Raw genomic sequence first — 6,613 nt, forward strand, 5'->3', positions numbered from 1 at the left:
ACACACACACACACACACACACACACACACACACACACACACACACACACACACACACACACTCCTTTGCTCCGGGAAATGCCCTGTATGCCAGGTTACCAGGGCTGCATTTCTCGAAAACAATAGCTGCTAACTGCGTTAGCTACTTTGCTGTTTGCAATGCCATTTCCCATTGGCAAGTATCCAAGTTGCTAACTGGCTAGCAACTACGCTTTCGAGAAATGCACCCCAGGCTTGGGTCCTTGGCAAGTTACATGAGGCCTTTGATTGGATCTAAAAATAAAAGCACAATATTTCTGAATGTTATTGGCAGTGTTTGTGAGGAGGAGCGATGATGTGGGTGCAGAGGATTGGAGAAATGGAGATGATACGAGGTAACTCAGGGGTTAATGGAGGAAGGCTGCCTCCCTGTTTCAACCTACATCGTTTCCTTGTGTTTCTCTCTCTCTCTCTCTCTCTCTCCCTCCTCCACACACATATTCCCTCTCTGGCTCTCTCTCTCTCTCTCTCTCTCTCTCTCTCTCTCTCTCTCTCTCTCTCTCTCTCTCTCTCTCTCTCTCTCTCTCTCTCTCTCTCTCTCTCCTGGTCTCTTTTAGACTTTCTCTTGCGCTTTCTCTTTACCCTCTCATTCTCTCAGCCTTTCTCTTTCTCTCCCTGGCTCTCTCGTTCTCTCTCATTGCCCCCCTCTCTAACCAGTCTCTCTCTCTCTCTCTCTCTCTCTCTCTCTCTCTCTCTCTCTCTCTCTCTCTCTCTCTCTCTCTCTCTCTCTCTCTCTCTCTCTCTCTCTCTCTCTCTGGGCTTGGAGGGCTGTGTATGTCAGCACGTAAAGGCCTGGGGCCCAGACACTTGGAATCATTTAGTGAGTATGTGGAGTGTGGGTGGAGAGGAATGCGTGCCCAGATAAAAGAAGGAAAAGCGAAAGAAAAACAAAAGCTGAGCGAGGGGGTGGAGGGAGGTATGGAGAGAGAGAGAGAGAGAGAGAGAGAGAGAGAGAGAGGGCGAGTGATAGACAGAGAGAGGAGAGAAAGGACAAGTGTGTGTGTGTGTGTGTGTGTGTGTGTGTGTGTGTGTGTGTGTGTGTGTGTGTGTGTGTGTGTGTGTGTGTGTGTGTGTGTGTGTGTGTGTGTGTGTGTGTGTCTGTGTGTGTCTGTGTGTGTCTGTGTATGTGTCTGTGTGTGTGTGTGTGCCTGTGTCGGTATGGGGGCCGGGGGGTTGCTGGACTATGCCACCTGAAAAAGGAACATTTGGAGAGGGGGAACATTGTCACTGTTGGTGAGAGGAGTGGAGCGGAGAGGAGGAGTGGAGTGGAGTGGGGGTGAAAGTGAGGCCACTCACTATGAAAGAGGTGGGAGAAAGAGGGACCTGCAGGGAACGCCAGCCTGTGGGAGAGAGAAAATGAGAGAAAGAGAGAGAGCGAGAGAAAGCGAGAGAGCGTGAAAAGAAGCATGCAGCCCACACCTTACCTACTGTTCCCCATTAAGCAGCAAGACTTGCAAATGGCTTTAGCAGGTCTTGCTTTGGGGGGGAAGACATCTATTCTGCTAACAATGAAGCCTATGGGGCTCACCGTGACAGACGGAGAGAGAGAGCGAGAGAGAGAGAGCGAGTGGGGGGTGGAAGACAGGAGACCCAGAAGGGAGGTGGAGGAGGAGGAGGGGAATGAGGAGGAGGAAAACGAGGAGGAGAATGAGGAGCCAAGAAAAGCATTTCTTTGGGTCGTGACGATTCCAAATAACACCTCCCCAGCCGCAACCCCACATCCCTCTGAGTCTCCCACACAGACATTTCCCACATCCACCCACATATTCATCCCCACTCCCATATGCGTACACCCACACATACAGTGGAACCCCATACCCCCTATCCCGCATACCGTAAACCCACATTCACTCCCGTACGTACCCCTCTTCAAGTACACACACACACACACACACACACATACACACACACACACACACACACACACACACACACACACACACACACACACACACACACACACACACACACACATACACACACACACACACACACACACACACACACACACACACACACACACACACACACACACACACAGTGCAGCCCCATTCCCTTCTCTATACACCCACACACACCCACATACAATCTTATGCCTCTACCTCATAGTCCCACACACAACCCCATAGCCAATGTCTCACAACCACACACATATCCAACCCCTATACCCCACACACACCCACACATACGGCGCAAATTCACCGCATATCCCACATACAATCCTATATCCCTCCCCATGCACATAGACCCGTACATAACGTGCAACCCCATAACCAGCTCACATACAGTATTCAGTGCCATACTCTTCTCCCATATACTGTACACCCACATACAATCCTATAACCATACATGCACGCATGCACACGCACACACACGCATGCACATACACGCATGCACATACGCATGCACACTTGTTTGGACATCATCTCACCTTGAGCAGGTGTACTGTGGAAACACTGTATTTGTGTGTGTGTCAGAGAGAGAGAGAGAGAGAGAGAGAGAGAGAGAGAGAGAGAGAGAGAGGGTTTAGGGGCATCCTATAGAGGGGGGTGGTTGAGACCTGGAGGTTGCAGCAGTGTGCTGCATTAAATCTGAGACAGAGGCAGCTGCAGCTGCAGCAGCAGAAGATTGGCAGCCCATCTTTAAGGAGGCCCCGAGGACCAGGCGGAATAGAAGAGGGGAGGAGAGAGGGGGAAGAGAGAGGAGGGAGGAGAGATGAGATGGGAAGAGAAGGCAGAGGAAAAGAGAGGAAACGAGGACAGAGGAGAGAAAGGGCATAGCAGAGGATGAGAGGAGTAGAGTAAGAGGAAAGGAGAGGGAGGGAAGGCTGGACGTCACTGCTTTTCTCACCTCCATTCCGCCTCCTTTATACCCATCCCCCCATCATGCTGCCTTCACTGACTGCAACCCCCTTCTTCTCTACCTCTACTGTGCACCCCTCATTCCACACCCAGAGCCACCCCCACATACCCACGCTCCCCTGTTTCCCAGTCTGACGCTCGTTCTTCTACCCACTTCCTTTGCCCCCTCTTTTCATATGAACAGAACCATGTGCACATCTCTGCTGACCTACCTTTCCTTTCTTTTCCTTTCCTTTCCTCTCCTTTCCTCTCCTTTCCTCTCTTCATGCCGTGTGTGACCGCAGCACTAGTAAGCACTAGTAAGAACCATGTGCACATCTCTGCTGACCTTCCTTTCCTTTCCTTTCCCTTCCTTTCCTTTCCTTTCCTCTCCTTTCCTTTCCTTTCCTTTCCTTTCCTCTCCTTTCCTTTCCTTTCCTCTCCTCTCCTCTCTTCACGCCGTGTGCGACTGCAGCACTAGTAAGCACTGCCTCTCTGCTCTTGCTGCCTGCCAGCGAATTCCGTCGGAATACGAATGAGCTCCCAGCTTTTCCGAGGGAGGGATTGCAGATCAGGCGGCTCTCTCCTGCAGCCAACGAGTAGGAGTGGGACGGCACGGCACGGCACAGCGATCAGCGCTCTTCCCAAAAAAAAAAGAAGAAAAAAAAACACTCCATGTGTGCTGCAAATGTTCTGGCAATGTTTGGCAAATTTTAGTGGGACAGGGTGGGCCTGGGTGTCAGGAGATGAATGTACTGTAGTGGCGTTTTAAAAAGACTGCACAGATCCGTTGTACTGTATATTAGGCTTTGTGGTAACACTTTATTTTCAGGGGCCTTTAATTACAGTGGGCTTACTCATTAGGTGGGGAATAGCTGTATTCACATTTAAGTACAACTGTAGTACACAACTGTAGTACATTCAAACTGTAGTACAGCAAAGAGCTGAACTGAGGTCCAAGGGACCCTTGGTATGTACCGTAGATGCACAAAAAGACACCTTGTGATATGATGTAATAACACATACTACAGTTGTACTTACACTAAACCAGTTGTTCCACCGTACCTAATGAGTAATACACTTTAATTAAGGGCCCCAAAATAAAGTGTTACCGGCTTCGTTAAAGGAGCATTAATGAAACACAACCATTTGTGCCAATAAAGCTTTAACTGAACTGCTGTGCCACTGCTGAGCTCCCTGATGCTTGTTATGCCTGAAGTTAATGATGCATAGGTGAATGCGTTTATTTTTAAATGATGCTTTAGGCAAGGTTTGAGGTTTAGGTAGTTAAAATAAACTAACCGTATGTTCAATTATACATTAACTGGGACTAGGATACGGATATTTTTGTTTACATCAACACATTAACTTGTGTCATTATTGATCTATGTATTGAGATATATTATAGTGTAATGACACAAATTCAGATATTTTGAGGTTCATTAAGGCCAATTGAGCTTCATTTCTGCCATTATGCTGTTACGGAGAGCAGAAATATTTTTTGTCTTTGTTTAATTTTTTAATTACACTAAAATAATAACTTGCTTTTACTTTATTCTTGAATTCAATCCATACACACATCTATTGTATTTGGGTAATTGGATGTGCTGTCAGAGTGTGGTTGATGGTGCCATTCACAACAAAAAAGGAAAATGAGCTCTCACTGGCAAATGTAGACAATATGGAGACATTCATCACAGCCGTATTGATTTTCAAAACTCTCGAACAATTATGGATTAGCTGCTCGGTCATGAGTAGAGTGCTTGTTTACGCTCGGTGAACAATACACATATTGGAACATTTTGGAAATCTGATAGTGCCACCCCCTCCCCCCAAACCCCACCCCTTGCAGCACCATTACCCATCCACACCCCTCCCCTCTCCTTCCAAGCCAAGTCAAACCACCCACTTCAACCACCTACGCACAGACGCCTGACAAGCCCACCACTCTCATTCCCACCACCATCACCAACAACATCACTTCACCACAAGCATTCCCTCCCCAAAGGCCATTCCAAGGTGTTTGGGAGCCCAGGCAAAGAAGGGCTTTGGGGACCTTTTCCTCTCTTCAAATTGTTGTGGGGGGCTCCCCTCAACAGAGATTTTGACAGCAGTATTGTTGCACTTTTTCGATCATTTAATTTAGGAAGGTGTCGCCACACTCACAAAAGTTACCATAACCCATTTTAGCCTGGAGCGACATACGTACGCTGCATTCAGGTTCTTGAGATTTGAGTTTTTTCATTTTAAAAGTGGGTATGTAAGAACTGAATGAACATTCTAATGCAAAATGAGCATTGTAGCTTTTAAATGCAACTTATTTCATGTTTTTATGTGCTTCGGAGGCTGAGATATTTAGGTTTTAATAGGCAAAGGGCTTAGGCTAAAATGGGTTAAACACAAGTTCATAAAGGGTCATTACCAGGGGGTTGGGCCCTGTCAGCCGGGAACCCCCGGGCAATTGCCTAGTTTGCTAGTCTGGTTGTGACTCCCCTGCCCTGCGTCTCTCCGGCATCGACTCCCAGATCGACTCACGCTAAAACAAGAAAGAGAGAGCAGGAATATGAGCTCACAGCAGTAAGGGTGACCCCCACCACTACCACTACTACTACTACTACCAGGGCCGCTGACAGCTTTAACTGGACCCGGAACAAAATCATCTGAAAGGGCCCCCCTCTCAATTCATACAATGGAATGGGATTCCAATTCTGGGCCCCCTCTTTCCCTGGGCCCGGGACAGCTGACCCCTTCGTCCTCCCCCTGTCGGCTTCCCTGACTACTACTACTATTACCACAGACGTATGAATTCACACTTGACCTTCCAGGGCTGCCACCTTTGACCCGCTGTGAAGCCCGCATGGAGCGGGGGGGGCATTCTCCCACAGATCAATGGATCATGACCGATGCCCTGCCATGATAGACACGGGCAATGGGATGACCTCAGAGACGGGCAGCCGTGCCCCGCAGGGGTCAAAGGTGAAAGGGGTGATGGGGTGGGAAAGGGGGTGGGGGTGGGGTGGTGCTGATGCACCATAGGAATCGCAAACATTATCAAAAAATGGCAACGTCTACACAGCTAACTGAAAGTGTCAGTTTTCTTTCCTTTTTACACACAATGCACTGTAGAAATAAAGAAAACAAACACAGCAAGTAAAAAAACAACATACTTACATTGCAGACAAAAACTCCAAAAATCAAATTGGTTTCCAGCGCCGCTCGACAGTCAGACTGGCATAGCTGGCGTATAGAGTTGCAGCCAGCAATTAAATACAAAATGCAATGTCTGCAGCACAGCTATAACTGAAAGTGTCCCTTGGGATTTTTTCCCCTTTCTCTCCTTCCTTTCTTGTGTGTATCTGTTAGTTTAGTAGGGAAATGATGTCATGTGTTTTAGAGTGATCTCATCCTGCTTTGCCTCTCAGCTGCTGGGTCATGTCTTGGCCCGATGATGAGTGATCGGGTTGCTGTGAAGTGCGCTGAGCTGATTGTAATAACGCTGTGTTGCTCCTCAACCGCGCAGCCAGCCTCCATAGGCCTCCATAGGTCTCCACAAGCTCCAGCAGGATCAGTCCCTAGATCAGTTTCCCAACCTTTTTTGTCTCACGTACCCCTAAGCCTCTTAGTTGTACCATGAGTACCCCCCAATTCATGTTCTATATCGCTTTCTCTGTCCTGATGTAACTGCTCCATACATTTGTTATAATAATAACATCTTTCCAAGTACCCCCTGCAGT

Source organism: Engraulis encrasicolus, chromosome 6 (genome assembly GCF_034702125.1).
Source record: "Engraulis encrasicolus isolate BLACKSEA-1 chromosome 6, IST_EnEncr_1.0, whole genome shotgun sequence".
NCBI classification, from domain to species: domain Eukaryota; kingdom Metazoa; phylum Chordata; class Actinopteri; order Clupeiformes; family Engraulidae; genus Engraulis; species Engraulis encrasicolus.